Consider the following 18,607-nt stretch of genomic DNA (forward strand, 5'->3'; position numbering starts at 1 on the left):
TCACACCAGGTTTTATGATATGACAAACTATTTCAAACATTTGCCAAATTTTATCATCAGTACACGGACATCATTTGTAAGTATAAATTAACATGCTTATACCTTATACGTACAGGTATTTCACATTCAACCTGTTATGGTAATATTCTTTACAAGGCATAAACATATCGCTGTTTACCTCAAACACTAACCAAACCTGTTACCAGACACAATCAAAAGGAATATAGCTACGATACTGTTGTCAGGTCATTAAAGATGGCATATGTTGGTTACAACTTTGATTCACTCTTCATGCTCATAGAATGTGTGCATCGGCACAAAACACAATAATTCTAAAACGAGTTTTTGGCATGATACGAGTTATGTTCTTCTCATACATTTTTGATGATACTAAACTCATAACGGGAGAGATTATGCATAATTTTCATATGACGAAGACATATTATTTCAATCAATTTAGTTGAGGTCCACAGCTGGCATGTCAGTAACTGCTAGTAATATTTCGTGTGTATCATTGTCATGTTGCTTACTAGTTTCTTTTGTTACCTATTCTGAAATCGGACTCGGACTTCTTTTAAACTAATATTTACTGTGCATATTGTATTGTGTTTCTTTTTTCTATACTGGCTAAAGGTATAGGAGGACGGTTCAGATCTCACAAAACATTTTTCGCCTGTACCAGGTCAGGAGCATGAGACTTTTGTTAGTCTTGTATGTTGTTTTTTTTTTGTTTTTTTTTTTGTTATATGTTTTGAAGTTTAGATTTGAAGTTTATTATTTCTGAACAAGTACAACTTTTACTTAAGGAGCCAGTTGAACCCACCTCCGGGATTTTCTCGCTGCATTACCGACCCAGTGGTTGTATTCGTTTGTCATCTGCTCTTTGATCGGGTTGTCATCTCATTGAGTGAACAGACAATTTTAGCCGTTTGAAATCACAGTTTTTTTACAACATGTTTTACAATCAAACCTTCAAAACATGGCTAAAATACAGTCGTCTGGTAGTTAGTTTTTTTTCTCTCATAGACCAGTACGTGTTAGTATAGATCAGATATTTTCTGAACACCCCTTCTGCATTTATATATTCTGTATGATGTTTTGCAAGGTAATAGGCAACGCTCATATTTAACGCTTATTTTCTACTGTAAAGTCACTACCAATAGGAACATTCAGACAATCAACTTGGACCTTCTATCAAGTTAGAGGCGAATAACGGTGGAGGGTTGAGGAGCTACACATACGGTTAAAACATAAACGTTTTAGATGTATCGTTCCAATGTTGCATAGTTTAGGTGTCCTATCCCTTTTGACCCCAATCTCAAAGTACACTAGGAACTCTTGTAAAGTCAAACTCATTTGCTATTTTACCTAAAGTAATATTTTTTTCGTTTTCCGTGTTTTTAAGGCGAATTGTACGTAATATAACTACTCAACAGATTTGTTTTAAATTTAACGTGTGGATTCTGCTTGTAAAACTACATCGTTTTCCAGATACAAGCTATTAAAACTAACAGCATGACACGCCAAAAATGTAAGGATATATAAAGGAAAATCATAGAAACGGCAGATATTTTTAGTTGATAATGGTTTTTTTAATTCGTTGGTCTATACAATTTTGTTTTAAATTCGAAATGCGATTAAAAAAATAAACGACGAATTCATTGGTGCAAAGAAAGTCCTAAGCAATAGTGCTAGTTTTCGAGCTATATTGTCTTGAAGTTTTACTTTTAGCGGAAAATTATAAAATATTCGGTGACGTTATTGGTGTCTACTGTAACGTCACCATAAATTCTACTCTATTATACCAATTGTACCGTACAGTAATGTCATAAATGGCTATCACATTTTCCAAAGTATTGGAAATGCTAAAAAGATAAAAGCAAAACTCATTACATTTATCAAATTCACACACGTGCACGTGATTCTCTACAATTTTACTTTAAAATTTCCTTTTTCGATAGCTTTCCCCTTTCTTTAACTGCACGACAAGGCATTATCATGGTATCAATGTTTCCTGGAGATTCATTAACAAAGGAAATAGTTTCTTGTACCATTATGTCTTAAATTTCCACATGTACGACTAATGAAAAATAAGAAATCTGCAAATACATATCATCTTGAGAATGGTTATAATAAGGTCAAAAGAAGAACCCGTATATGATTGAATTTCAGAAAAATAAAACAGATCGGAGTTTTTTTTTATATAACTTCATGTTGCTTAGATCACTGCCTGTGTTATGCCTTAGTATTGTGTATATTGTAATGTTGAAGCCGTATAGTTAAGTGTAACTCACAAACTTTGTGTAAGTACTATTATAGTTATATGCTGTAAATGTGCTTGTGTCATGATATAAATGTACTGGTGTCATGATGTAAATGTTCTGGTGTGATGTAATAAATGTACGTAAGTAAATGCCATACGAATGTACGTATGTAATGGTATACTACTATAAGAATGTACCAATAGCGATGTAATGAGAATTATTCATCCTGTATAATGCCAAAAATGTTTCCCGTGTAAATTCAATTGAATGTATGCAGTATAAGGTAAATCAAGGATCGTAGCTCATAAAATCGGCAACAAAATCAGGACCGCTAGAAAGTTCAGAAAGGCGACGAATCTTGCTTCGGAAATTGGCAAGGAGACTGTTCATAATGCAATGTTATACCAGTATATCTTGCGTAGTGTGTCCTAATCTAATGTCTAAAAATAAGGAGATGTGGTATCATTGTTAATTGGACAACTATTTGCCACAGTTTAAGGTAGATCTATCCGGTGTATTTTTTTTGAGCTTCTTTTCTGGTCATGTTGCAAAAATTCTACTTGTTTTACAAATGGTTTACCAAGTATCATTCAATATATAGCAAAAAACCTACAACTTGAAATTTAATGATTGAACTATCAATACATTTTTTTCAAGAAAATTAGGCCCGTGACCCTCTTTTTATATATATATATATATATATATTTAAGAAGTATTGATAAACACAATTAACCCTTCGTATTTAAGACAATTCTATCGTTTAATGTTTCTTCGATAAGAAAAACGTAAATTTCCTATAAATAAACAACATGAAATACCCTAAATGTGGTAAATTTTAATGCATTATCCTATATAAGTAATGTACCTTTCTGAGCAATACGTTAGAAAATTCGCCTTGCTGCCGTTAAATGGCTTATCTCGATGAATGATGAACACAGAAAAAAAATAGGTAGTGAAAACAAACTAATAAAAGCACTGACGCGACCTATAGTTGTTAATTGTTTCTAATAATAATAATCCCTTTTCGTCTCTTGTGGAGAGTTGTCTAAACGATTAATAAAAGCCGGTTGGATGGTGAATATCTAATAACTAATTACTTTTTCTCCAAATAATCATATCTCAGATAAAATATATCGCCTTTGACATACATTTGTACTTTCGTTTCAGTGAAATTGACTGGATAAAGTTCGACAACTCTTACTCTTTTAAAGAGAACGTGAGAAAATGTAGACAGTATACCTGAACTTTGACAATTTTGGAATTAAATATGAATGAAAACCACGTGTCAGAAATGTTATACGTATAAGTTTATCCTAATGAATAATGAAAGCCTAGTACATGTATTGAGAACAGATGTATAAATGTTGACTTTTAGAAAGCAAAGATTAAAGTTGATATTTCCTATCTGAACTAATGAATGATTGTTTTAACATCCCTTACAATGCCATCATTTGATAAATAGGGGGCTGTTTTCTGGTCTGTGCGTTTGTTTGGTAGTTCGCCCAGTATTGGTTTACGGTTTTTGTTTAAGTGTTTTATTAAGAAGGTCAAATCCACTTAAAATGTTGTGTTACTGATATAGCTTTTGATCTCGATTGGAAACTGAGAATAGAAATTGGATAGTTTGAAAAAATAACATTTTCATGTTAAAGTTTACCATGAAGTTTTTGATCACACAAGCTGGTACCTGCACTTCAATAAAATAACCCAGAATTATTATAACTTAAATTATACTTGACCTTAAAGTTTTTCTGGAAAAGTATATCGATACATAACATGTAACTCTATCAATAACTTCCACTCAAATTTTGAATCAACTCTTTTTTCAACTTAAACTCAAATTTCAACTCGTGTTGTTAATTTATGGACATACATTTTAAAGTAATGTGCACTATAATGAAACTCAAGCAAACTAGTTTAAAAGTCGTGCGCATTAGTGTCAAAGTTGCATGTAACAATAATAAAGTCATTTACAAGAGTGTTATTAACTGAGAGCAGAATAAAAAAGGAAAAACCAATTTTCCTCTTTTTACACTCTAATTTCTGACAAGTGCAATTAGAGGTTAAATTTGGACCAGAACGTAATAAATTTATGAAGGTTAAGAAAACATTCGTTTATATGTAATGAAAGCATTTGAAGACTTATGTACGATTTAAGTTAGAATAATGTGTCTTGACAGAGTGGCATGTCTTCTTACAAAGTTATTTGTATCTTCTGAAAAAACGCGTCAAAAAATCTGACGCAGTTTGTCTAGTACAAAACGTGTAAATAACATATTAGTCAAGTTACCGCCACTTGATATGAAGCATGTACAATGTACAGATTTATCATTAGCTTTGAAGAGAATGGGATACCAAACAACATATCCATATTTTTGTTTCGCCTATATATTTTTTAGCCTTAAAGTTCTTTTACAAATTTTTAAATTGTTGAAATTTCTATTACAATTAATGCACTTTTGATTATAAGTCGAAACAATATATATATAATTAATTATATATAATATTACCTTAAAAACACATGCAAGCGATTTTTAGTTTCTTGATCTTTTCGTTTTTAGGGGCCTGAGGTTGTGATGGTTCAAACCTCGCACATGGCAGTTGCGTTCAAAATTCAATCTTAAAAAATAAAGTTGAGAATGGAAATGGGGAATGTGTCAAAAAGACAACAACCCGACCATAGCACAAACAACAGCAGAAGGTCACCAACAGGTCTTCAATGCAACGAGAAATTCCTGCACCCGGAGGCGTCCTTCAGCTGGCCCCCAAACAAATATATATACTAGTTCAGTGATAATGAACGCCATACTAAACACCACTTTGTACACAAGAAACTAAAATTAAAAATAATACAAGACTAGCAAAGGCCAGAGGCTCCTGACTTGGGACAGGCGCAAAAATGTGGCGGGGTTAAACATGTATTTGGGATCTCAACCCCCCCCCCCCCCCCATATATCTCTAGCCAATGTAGAAAAGTAAACGCATAACAACAGGCACATTAAAATTCAGTTCAACAGAAGTCTGAGTCTGATGTCAGAAGATGTAAACAAAGAAAATAAACAAAATGACAATAATATATAAATAACAACAGACTACTAGCAGTTAACTGACATGCCTGCTCCAGACTTCAATTAAACTGATTGAAAGATTATGTCTTCATCATATGAATATCAGGCACAATCCTTCCCGTTAGTGGTTTAGTATCATTTATTTAGTAATGATTCTTTATGTCGTATATTCCGTTCCCTTTTTTAGGAATGTGACCCACCGAATTATTACCGAGTGTGAAATAACATGACCAACACGACGGATGCCTCACGTGAAATTCTTCCCGTTAGGGGTTTAGTATATTGATTGAATATAATTATCAGTTTTCACGACAAAAATCTTAGATTCTCTCTTGGCATTCCGGCTTTCTCCACCATTACAGTTTGATAACCACGAAATGAACAATATTGTGCTGAAAGTTACGTTGAACACTAATAAATCGATCGATATTTCGGTTTTAGCACCCAGACTCAAGGCATAGGGTTTGAAGATCGATTGGAAAAAAGCAACCGTTTCTAATCACAATGTTTCATAATCAAAATAGTGCTTTACTTTGAATACATGGAGGACAAGGCCTTAACCTATATATACATTCTCACAAGTACGAGGGTTAGGATAGGGTCAAATTTCAACCATTTTTCTCTTACTATTCTTTCTTTTTTTTCCCATTATTCTCTATTCTGTAAACCCCTATCCACAGCCTCAGGTATAGACGAAGTGTCATATATGTGGTCTAGTAATGTCAGCAGTGTGATCTGCACATTTATCATTTTGTAGAAAAAGATGAACGGGTGGTGTTTATACATTGTTTTGATGTAAGATATGATACATCTTTTCTATAAAATCGATTGATTGACAGATTGTTGGTTGCTTAACGTGCAGTGTCAAATAGTTCATGCATGCATGCACGGAACGAGAAGCTATTTTAAAACAATACATACCATGGGGAATACCTGTAATAAGGGTAGACCGGAATGAAGTGCGGTAAGCTTTTTATAAATCTTTAAAAACAAATAAAAGAAAGGATAAGACAAAATGGTACACATTCTCAAACGCCTATTTATCGGTAATAATACTTGAGGGTCTTGTTGGAGTTGATAGAATATCGAATCACGGGACTGGGAAACGCAGAATAAAGGACAAAAATATAGCATATACAAAAAAATAGAAAGAATAGAAAATAAAAGGATGATCAAATAGAGAATAATGAGCAAAATTATAAAGAATAGAAAATAAAAGGATGATCAAATAGAGAATAATGAGCAAAATTATAAAGAATAGAAAATAAAAGGATGATCAAATAGAGAATAATGAGCAAAATTATAAAGAATAGAAAAAATGTTTTAATAATTAAAAGAATACAAAATCGATGGACCATCCATCCAGACCATTATACTTTTGTAGTTGTTCATTTTTGATTAACTAATTTTTTTATTAGAATGATATAAAATGACCACACATTAATAACCTCTATGAAATGACACAGATTCAAATAATTTACAATCTACGATTTGTTTAATTCATGTTAGCAATAATGTGCCGCATATCTATCTGAAGTTGTTAAAATAATTATTGCTAATTATAACAAACGCGGCTTAACAGCCTTATCATTTTATGTAATGCACGCGTACGTTGATTGTAGGCCCCTAGTGTTACCACATGCCGAGAAGACAGGAAACACAAGATAATTAATGACAAGACGTAGGACACTGATTAACTCGAATAATTCAAGCCCTTTCCGTGTCCGATTTTCTACCACACGAGGGCTTGAACTCCTTGTGATCATTGGCCGCGTCGCCTGCTCTCTGTGAGAGAGAGCCAATCAGCGGTGATCAGGATATGAGTCTGCGCAACTCTCTTGAAATTGTCTTAACAAACACGTGTGTTCAATTAACACAAATCCGATAATAATTAATTAACATCAATTAACATCAGTTTACATCATTTATCATCAATTAACATCCGGAACTCCTCCTTCTTTAGCTGCCAATTTAAATCAAAATTCCCATATTGCAAAGCGGTGTGAATTTTCCGGTTGACAGTCTTGATCGAGGAAGACGTTCAGGCGTTAATGTAGCCTTCGTAGATCAGCGGAATATAACGACTGAATTATTCGGGTTAGACACTGATCTGTAATTTTGTATGATATGATCACTTGGTATTTCTCTCTATGTACGTGCAATGAAGATGACAGACAAGTGGAAATTAAAAGGAGGGAAGACAAGTTGAACATAGACGGGATAGTTTTCCAGTTTCGTTTATGAAACATTCATCACAGTTCAAGAAATTGGAGGTTAGTTTTGCTCAGTATACTAGAGGTGGGATTATGGGTGGGGTCAAGGATACTGGGATCCCCTCATAGATCCCCGACATATATGCTCAATGCATACTAGACGTTTTACAAGTCTCTGCGTATGCCCCTTTTCAAATCCTCGATCGATCTGCATCTGCGAATATCAATTTGCATATTTTTCTACGATATTACTATTACTAGATTTATTTCACTTGACTGGGCGGAGTTTAAGAAGTTCGCTTATTTAAGACCAGTCCATCTATAAACAGGAGTTTTGGGATAAGATCATCAATGAAGTGTAACGTGTAACCGGGCGATCAATGGATCCGTATCTGAATAAATCAGGATTTCAAGTGTTCAACTCAATTTTTCACCACAACCAGTTGTCCTATTCAAACAATCAACACATCCATAAAAGGATTTACAACGAAAAAATATATACACAGCACAATGCACATAAATCAAAATTCAAGGCGAAGTTTCTCATTCACAATATATAAACACACTGTATCATAACAAAATATATTTACACAATGTCACTATGCAATCACTATGCAACATGTATCAGACCGATTTATTCACAATGTCACTAACAGATTAGTATGCAACATGCATACGGCCCTTTATTACACCATGTCACCAACAGATTACTTTGCAACATGCATCAAGTAAGTATTACACAAAACGTATGAACACAAAATCACATATATACAACTTCTATTTACAACGTCCATCAATATGTAGTATCACCTTGTTAGTCTGCAACTAACCACAATAACACAATGACACAATTACACTTGCACAATGTTTCAACTCACAAGGAATATATATATATATAACACAGCTGAACTCACGCACTAACTATCCCTTTGAGTTCCCACACAATGCATATTATCCAACTGGTAAGGTTTAACACAGTGCACTTTCACTAATACACTTCCACAATATAACAACTTGCAACACCAGCAAGTAAACACCTTGTATTCTCACTAATACATATCTATGAAGTATTCACACTTCCACATAGTACAACTTGCAACACCAGCAAGTATACACCTTGTATTCTCATTAATACAATAACCACTTATATATATCAGATTCACTTTATACATTGTATCACAATCACTATTGCAATATCCACATATAAATCCGAACACTATTTATATATCCTTTGGAATCACTTAATTCACTCTACTTACCAGTTGGAAAATATTCCCTGATGTAATCACTTCAACGGTCCACATATAACTGACAAAGTTTCTCTGTCTTGAGCTGGCTTATATACTACCATATGGAACGGTCCATTATACGTGAAGGGGTGAAAATCAAGACTATACCAATTTTAGGGGTGTTTTTAGTAATAGATGGTGCTCCAACTATGGAGAAACTTGTATACATATAGAAGCACAATTAATAAGGAAAGACAACTGGAATTTCACATCGAAATAAATAAACTATGACCAATTTTTGTTACAGAAGTGTCCAGTTATTCGTCTCATATCATACACTCAGTTCTTTTGTATATGCGTTTGGTGACACTGATTAGTGATTAGAATTCAATAATAATTATAACGACAATCATCCTTATCACACACATCTTCAAATAGACTGTCCTTATGCGAATTAAAACATATAAGCTCCGCCCGATCAGTTGAAAAAAACGTTGGTAAATATACATCAGAATATCGATCATTCCATAATAAACAAGAACAATTTGGAATATAACATTTATGGAACGCCACAACTGCCTATGATAACGATAATCATATCATTAAGGAAAGAGGTATACAGTTATAGGACAAACGCCAGATTTTGAGTTTCTTCAGCAAAATAGCCAGAACATTATCCAATTAACAGCTTATTGATAAATCACTTATTCGAACACTTCTTTATTTGTCCTCACAGCAGGAAATCTTCTGATTACCACAATATTTAGATGACTGACCAGAAATGACCACATGTGTACTATGTACTGTCAAAGTACTCTTCCACATAAATATATTGTTATCAGAATCAGCTAGTGGCAAATATTCTGACTTTTGAATTTTATCTATACAAGAACCCCCCCCCCCCCCCCCCCCCCCCCCCCCCCCCGCTTTTGATACAAGTTTTGGCAATGCAAACATTTGAAAACAGAGTATTTGTGTTCAGTATTTTATTTTTTATATTTAAGCGTATAACTAAATCTACAATATAAATATGAATAAGAAATTACGGATTTTGTAAAATAATTTTTTGTATACTGAAATAAAACTTGAGAAGTTATCAAATATAATGTTCTTGTACCACAGGCACACTTTGAAAATATTGTCTCTTCAAAAATCCAACACAAATTTTGACATTTTAAATAGTTTCACTTTATAATGTATTATTGCAACTTGTGCACTTTTGAAAAAAAAATTTGATTTGAAACTAAACTAATCCTTCTCAAGTGTGTCACAACATTTAGATTCATTCTTCGGTTATTTTCCTCTTTAAAACGTCAACATTTTTGTTAAACCTTCACATTATTTATTTTACTAACAAACATATCTTCTACACAATTACAGCATGCAGAGATTTTTTTTTCTTTTTTCAATATTTTACTGTTATTTAGTCTTGGGTTAAAGTTTCCAAATATCAATAACTTTATAGAATTTTATGAACAGGGACAGAATTTTCATTATGATTAAAAAAAGGCAACTTCAGAAAAAAAAAATTGTTTTAATGACCCCACAACTGAAAGTTGGGAGGAGCATATTGTTTTACCCCTGTCTGTAAGTCCTGCACCCTTCCATCTTTCTGTCCGTCTGTCCAATTATGGGTATTTAGATTTTCCACATAATTTTTATAAGTTTGAATGCTAGGAAGTTTTCACTTTACTGGCTGTATATACACGAAGGTGTGCAAGTGGTCAGGGTTTAGATTGTTATTTTTCATGGTTAAGTTTTTTCTAAGATACATGTACTATAAGCAATAGGTGAACCAAATTTAACGCGGGGATATCATTTTATCCAGTTTTTATTTAAACTTTTCTGTAGTTTGCTGCTGATTAGAACTATTTTTGTTTAATGAATATTTAGATACAGTCTAGGGTTAAAGTTAACAAATATCAACAACCTTCCTCAAACCTTCATTTTCAGAAAATGTTAAAGCAGATTCTTCATACTCAATGAGTACCTGACATGTAGAGCAAAATTTTGAATTTCTCCACCTATTCTTTAGTAATTAACAAATAAATTGGGCTTTTTTTGGCAGTCAACTTTTTAAGTATAGTCTGTGGTAAAAGACTGATTAATTGAATGTTGGTGTTTTAACGCCACTTTTAAGCACAACTTTTGGCCTATTTCCTTTTGGCCATGTTTTATTGGTTGGGGAAGCCGGAGTGCCAGAGAAAACCACCGACTTTAGATAGGGAAACTGACAACCCTTGTCAATAAAGATTGGAGTCGAGAGCACCCACAGGAGTGGGGTTCGAACTCAAAACCTCAGTGTTGACTGGCTAGTGATTACAGTAGTAACTACTTAGACCAATCAACCACCGAGGTCCCTGTTGTGAAAGATTTTGAATACCTTTGCCAAACCTTCGATCATGAAATTTTACAAAATTTTGATCATAGATATAATAGCCAATTGGTTATTGTATTCTCCAACTTTGTACTTGTTTGGCTTTATAAATATTTTAATATGAGCGTCACTGATGAGTCTTATGTAAACGAAAAGCGCGTCTTGCGTACTAAATTATAATCCTGATACCTTTGATAACTATATATCTATGCTTTTTATCAATGCTTCTACATAATCAAGAGATTGAACCAAGAGTTTTTTTTGATAATTTTGAATTATTTTCTAAATATTGTTAATGATATTTATAAAAAAATGTTTTCCAATAACTTTAATTTAAGACTAATGTAGATACTCCTAACGGTGCCTTGTTGCATCCCCTTTTCAAAATCCATAATTAATTTAGTAATTCATTTCTGTAAAAATCCTTTCAAATATATTTACACAAAGAACTCTTTAAAAAAATATTTATCTTAATACAAATATGTTGTATTCCTGAAACAGATTTCACTTTATAAGGTTCTATACAATATTGTTTTACAAATTCTGAAATATACACTAATATATTGTTTCTGATTTAATCTATTTGTCTCTATGGTCAGTTGTCTGATTACCATGGTCAAAGATAAAAGGTTCATACCCATTCATCTGACCATGGAAGTAATGGAAGTAATATTACTTCCATGATCTGACCATGGAAGTAATATTTAGAAGGAATAACAACGACTAATTAGCATGTATTTATAGCATGCTGAGCTCTGTACTAAAGTCATACGATTTCATCCAATTATAGTCTCAGCGGTAAGACGCCTTTGGTTACTATCTGCGTTACCGCGGTTGTAAAGGCATCTGGAATTTCTTATCAGTCACGTGGTTTTATCGAGTCCGGTAATTATGGCGCACCTGTGGGAAATCCCTAGTTTATTAATAACAAGGTAGCGCTGTATCACATAGAATATCTACCTTTAGAAAGAAATCGAATGGTGAAAAAAAATTGAAAAACGGACAAGAATTGTTCAAACTACAGCAGTTTAACATGGAAAATTGTATTTAATTTAGCATAAAAAATTATTTTTGCTTTTTACCGTTTGTTTTAAACTGTTCTAAAAGTATTTTCCGGTTAAAAGCGGATCCCGAGTTAAACAGTTAAATACCGATGAATCGATCAGGTTTCACATGATGTTTAACAAAATAATGTAGGCAAATGTAGGCATAGATTTTTTTACTGTTGAAATGTGCAAAGTTTATCGAGATTGAATGAAATAATATTTACTTTCAAGTATTCTAAATTTATGTATATGTCATAAATGTCATTGATTGCATTATTGAAACTGGACAACTAAAACGGGGATAATATTTTCGTAAATATATATTTAAAAAGTGTTTATTGTGGAATGCTTGTATTAATATAATAAGCTATACAGCAAAAAATATAACAAACCGACGAAATGGGCTTGCATCTATCTGTCTTACGGTAAATTCATTTTTACACAAATTAGTTTATGTATCAAGAACTTAAATTGAAGGATAGAACCGTTTAGAATTGTTAATAGTTTAATTGACTATAAATACACGAGAGATTTAGATTTTTCGTATTTAATAAAGGGTGTCCAAACGTATTTTTTGTACAGTCATCTTCTTAACTTTATACGGAAATGGTTTTTTAATTGTCTGTAAATTTTAAAATTGAAATGACATAACTTTGTTCTCCAATTTCGTATGTGATAGCTGTCGGTTTTAACTATTAAGTTCAAACTAACCAAAAATAGGGAAAAATTGGACTAAAATAAAAATTGAACGAATGACTCTTTTCGGCAGCGTACATCAACGGAATGTAACGAATGGACTATTCGGGTTACTTCGCATGTATATTCGACAAAAACATGTCTGTTCGTAGTTCTCCGTGAACACGAAAATGACCGATAAGTGTCAGTGATTTGATCGATCACATGCGGAGAATAAACTTCCATGCCAGATATTGAACCAATTAACGAGTTATTGAAAGATGGGCGGTAACGCAGATGAAACCTTTGAAGTGACGACGATGTTATTCCTTCCAATATTACTTCCATGATCTGACATTCTATTCTCTACCAGCAGGGAGTCTGATAAGAAGTTGTAATATGTTGAAGGGATTAATTAACATCAATAAATTGTGCAATTTGATATCTCCTAAATTTTAGGATGAAATTTGGCGTTTGTCCTATAGGATATAAAGTACTAAATGGTGGCCCCATTGCCGGCAATGCTATTTTTAGCAATTATCTCCTTAAAAGGCGCTTTTAATAAACTAATTATGGAAAAACTGCTGTTGTATAATTGAAGCTCGATATCTATTTGCGATTTTACCGCACTCAAATATATATGGTCCCATGGCTTTTCTTGGTGAATTTTGGGGTTTTTCACGATACCTGACGATTTCGCAGAAAAATTTTCCTAATTTTGAGCAACATAAAAAAAATATTTCCGGCCCTTCATATTATACATTTAAGGACAATTTTGTGCTTGCATGAAACTTCATTCATAATGCTTTCCAGAAGAAAAATATATAAAAGATATAACAACCAATCACAGAGAGCCATCTATTTTTATCTCTATGTCATGTTCCCTTCATAAAATGGCTGCGCCCATGTAATTGTATTTGGTAAATTGTTACCTATATCATGAAGCAAATTAAATTAAATGTTCATTCTATAACTAAATTTGACTATACTACTCTGACAATTTGTTATATCACTAAGATAAATTTATATACTACAAGTGTGGACACAGATCAGTGTGGATAGTATGTTTGGATGTTTGACAGTGTTTTGTAAGACAAAAGAAGTTCTATGTTTTTCCCATAGGGTTCTATATTATTAACTATGTTGCATAATATGACAACCAACCTGAGCATTAGGAGAGTTGTATATTTTATATTTAGTTTTTTATGTTCAAGACGGGCATACAAGAGCTCGAGACACTAATTGCATCAATTACCAAATGATTATGTCAGATAGAGTATGTTCCAAATTCTTGATTTTGGATATATTTTGAAGCTAGTAGAAGAGGAACACATAACAAGTTAATTTTTTCATGGTGTGATTTTTTTTATATTGAAGATGGTATCTGCAAACATGTATTTGCTTACTATTTGTATGGTTCTATTTATATTACTTTGTGGAGAATCAACATTATCATAAGTAAAAGGTTTCGTTTAAATGTCGAAATTGTTTCTCAGATAAGAAGACATTTAATAGTTTTTAGTAATTAATTTACTCAGATTAGAAGACATAAGTAATGACAATGCCTGACATGATGCTTGGGGCTTATTTAGTTTTATTGTTAATTACCCCCCCCCCTTTTTTAAACACCCCTGGATCCGACTCTGAAGACTATTAATAATGTTTCTAATTGGTAATCTCATTATTATTTACTACGGGTGAAAGTTGAAGTAATCTTTAAACATTTAAACAATTAAATGTTCACTTTCTTTACGCTTAGTCTTAGAACAGCTGTTAGGACACACTAGCTATGAAATTGTTGCATAGAAAGATGGAACATGTACCTATTATTTGAGCAAAAAGTGAAAGATACCCAGGGGCGGGACCAGCCATTTTTAAAAGAGGGTTCTAAACATTTGTTCCAATTTAAAACCATTGATCGTCAAAAAACGGGCGTTCAAAGCACGGAACTCTAACTGGCTCCGCCACTGAATCCAAAGGATATTTATACTCATAAGTCTATGAAACAATAAAACACCATTGCGAAAAACAAATAAACGACCAATAGACTATTTTATGTAAAAAACTAGTTTTGAACATTTTCATAAGTACCTAAAGAACTGTACTCACACTCTTATGCAATCTGTTTGGCACACAGAATAATTGACAAAAAGTCTCCATCTTCATGGATAATATGACCATTTCAGTCAAAATATAATACGCTGTTCTTTATAGGTCACCAGACACTTCTATCAAAAGGAATTTATAAAGAAACACAAAAGTTTAGAAGGCAGACAAAATGACAGAAGTTACTACAACCACAGAGAACATTAGTGAAGGATACATTTTGAGAAAAATCTACAGAGGTAATTTAAAAGATTAAACTTTTAAATGTAATTTAAAAGATTAAACTTTTAACTGGCTTGCAAGAAATATCTTAGAATGCTGAAATTAAGAATCACAATTGTTGTTTTATAAAAAGTGTTCTTTATTATCTCATCGCAAAAGGTTTTGAAAGTGCTAATACAATTCATATTTTGACAATTGTAGATCGGCCGGAATTGTTATTAGTGAATTAAAAGTCATTATTTTAAGAAATGCGTGCAATGTATCGGTTACTCTATGAAAAGGAATATATTATGAATTTTAGAGCGAGGGCCTGATATGTGATGTGCAGTTGTACAATCATTTGCATATCTTATTTATACGGCGATCAGATCCGGCTGCTCCTTTAGTCCTTGTACATCTCTCTGAAACATTTGCTTACTTTACAAGTTACAGTTCGTTTTTGACAAGGTTAGTGTAAGATGTTGCATGGGTGGCACAACTTTTACCATCTTGAGTTATGCCCATTTATAAACAAAAAAATTGCTGGATTTTTCGCTTCTGTTCTCTAACTTTAGTTTGCCTCAAGCAAATGTAATAAATCGTATACACAATGCATATTACCATAAAACACAGATCAAGGTTTAAATTGAGTGGCATCAATTCTACCGTTCTTGAGTTAAGGCCATTTATAAACATAAAAAATGCTGAATTTTTCGTTTCCGTTCACTAACTTTAGTTTGTCTCAACCGAATGTTAAAATCACAAATCAGTCTTAACTACTTTAATCCTGTACATGTATCTGAATGTGGAAGTTGACACGTGTATATTTACGAGCTGGGGCATTTGTAGCCCATAGACACATTTACCAATTTTTTTTATATGCACTGTATTTTTTATTTGATCTTTCAGATAGCTTTGGTTGAACGGAATAATGGAAACATGTATTTGGGAATATTAGAAGATAAAATGTTGACATTTACAAAGATAATTGTTCGAAAGGTTAAGAAGAGTTTGAAGATGAATAATTCCAACTACAGATCTGTATGTCACTAAAAGATCAGATTACTTAACGATTAGTAGCAGTTGCATTATAACGAAGCTTGCCTCTTGTGTGAAAAAAAAACCCCAAAATTATTCTAACAGATGACCAGTGACAAAACATTGAACAAAATCTTCAGGATTATATAAGCAAACAAAAAAAACTTAGATGTATTTTTGAACTGTTTGTATGCCATCACATGACAAATCGAAACGATAAGGAAATTGATTTTTGGCCATATAGCAATTCTATTGTTTTACATGCATTCTGAACTGTTCCGATAGAATATTTGTGATAAGATAAACTTGACAGAAATTTGGTTGGCGGGGGGGGGGGGGGGGGGGGGGTGGGGGGGGGGGATAATTTTCACTCATTACAGATTTCAGAAATTGAGAAAGAAAATTTCAAATGACATGCATAGCGTATTGCACAAAAGCCAAAAAATTAAATACAAATTCAAATGATATAACTAATTCTAAGTTTTTTGGCTACCATTATTCTGTGTCAGAAACCTATATTGCATCAAATATTTAATTACAATCCAAATTCAGACCTGTATCATGCACGAACATTGTGTCCATTTTTGTCCCAAATGTTTAGGATTTGACCTCTGCGGTCGTATCCAGCTGCGCTTGGCGAAGCAATTTATTGTATCAGTTTGTCTGTAATAAATAAGACCGATGGAATTTTCTTTTAAATTATTTTAATTTTTTATCATCAGATATTTTTAAGATTATTTTTATATAGAACAAAATTCATATTGAATGTAGAATAAATTAATTCTGTGTCTCAGCCATACAGATAACTTTACTTCAAAATAAATTTATTTTATATTTTATCATAATCCGAAATCGCATTGAAACTAGAATAAATTTATTCTGGGTCACAGCTTCACCATACAGATAACTTTACTTCAAAATAAATTTATTTTATATATTATTATAATCCGAAATCGTATTGAATGTAGAATAAATTTATTCTGTGTCTCAGCCTCACCATACAGATAACTTTACTTCAAAATAAATTTATTTTATATTTTATTATAATCCGAAATCGCATTGAAACTAGAATAAATTTATTCTGTGTCACAGCCTCACCATACAGATAACTTTACTTCAAAATAAATTTATTTTATATATTATTATAATCCAAAATCGCATTGAATGTAGAATAAATTTATTCTGTGTCTCAGCCTCACCATACAGATAAATATTATCATAATCATAAATGACATTGAATGAAGAATAAATTTATTTTATGATTTTCTCGAACTAATAATAGATATTATGGCTCTATATAATAAATTTATTTTATACATGATCATATACAGTAAGTACCATGCATTTAGAATAAATTTATTGTATGTTGCATCCTTTACAGAGAGTTGACTAAAAATGGACAGCTAAGTGTAGAATTCAGTATAAATTTATTTTGAAATGTAACAAATAAATACTAATATAACAGAATTGTCTTTGTTTTTCATGATTTTTTTCTCAAATACATGGGTTATAGAATAAATTTATTACGTTCTGGTCCGAATTTGGCCTCTAATTGCACTTGTCAGAATTAAGAGTGAAAAAAGAGGAAAATTGGTTTTTTCCTTTTTTATTCTGCTCTCAGTTTATTGTCGTATGCATAAGTTCTAGGATTTCGTGCAAATCAGTTTAAAAGTTGTACACTAGAGTCTAAAAGTCGAATGCACCTTTGGACATCATGTGGATCAGTTTCTTAACTTGTATGCACCAGTTCAAGTTTTCCGAAAACGACATTATATCTGTTGTTTTATAAAACCAAAGGGGTACCGAACGAATAAGAATTAATTACCTAAGTATACTAAGATGAATTTAGTTTGATCTGCTGTATGATTTTAAATCGTGTTGAATGATAAGATTCACAATAATATATTTTAACAAAATAATAAAAAACAAGTCTGAATGACAATGTATTGAATGTGCACGTGGAAATATAAGTGAAGAAAAAAATGACATGATGATTATATGCACAACAAAGAAGTATCAAATAAGTAAAAGTTGTAAAGTATGAAACGCACAAAAGCCTTTGCTTTACCATTTTTGGTATATGAATTCGAGGACTGGAATCTTGTTGAGACATATTCTATTACTTTAGAGTTAAGTTTGTAAAACATTGTCCAGTTCGATATCAAAGTCAATTATCAGTTATTAATCTAGGCTAATGTCTTGGACAGCAGTTTTACAAATTGAATGGGTATTTGTACTATTAAGATTTGACTCGACCTCCGGAGGTCGACAAACGACGGCCGAATCCAACCGTACCATCTACAATCTTTTTTTGCAGCTTTCCCGCATTACTCCGTAAGCACTTGGCATTTCAGAGTAAGAGCTTAAAATCTCGACTGTTGGTCGTGTGT

At 32.4% G+C, this 18,607-nt stretch overlaps 2 long non-coding RNA genes across 2 annotated transcripts in view; one reads left to right on the forward strand and one right to left on the reverse strand.

Annotated features, from left to right (window-relative positions):
- Window positions 1-18,607, reverse strand: part of LOC139498915 (uncharacterized) — a 437,948-nt gene that overhangs the window by 207,181 nt on the left and 212,160 nt on the right. The gene's annotated exons all lie outside the window — the stretch shown is intronic.
- Window positions 7,442-16,223, forward strand: LOC139498916 (uncharacterized). Its single transcript, XR_011658044.1, has 3 exons — window positions 7,442-7,605; window positions 15,087-15,217; window positions 16,089-16,223. It is a non-coding gene; the product is annotated as an uncharacterized lncRNA (long non-coding RNA).

This window comes from Mytilus edulis, chromosome 12 (genome assembly GCF_963676685.1).
Source record: "Mytilus edulis chromosome 12, xbMytEdul2.2, whole genome shotgun sequence".
NCBI lineage: Eukaryota > Metazoa > Mollusca > Bivalvia > Mytilida > Mytilidae > Mytilus > Mytilus edulis.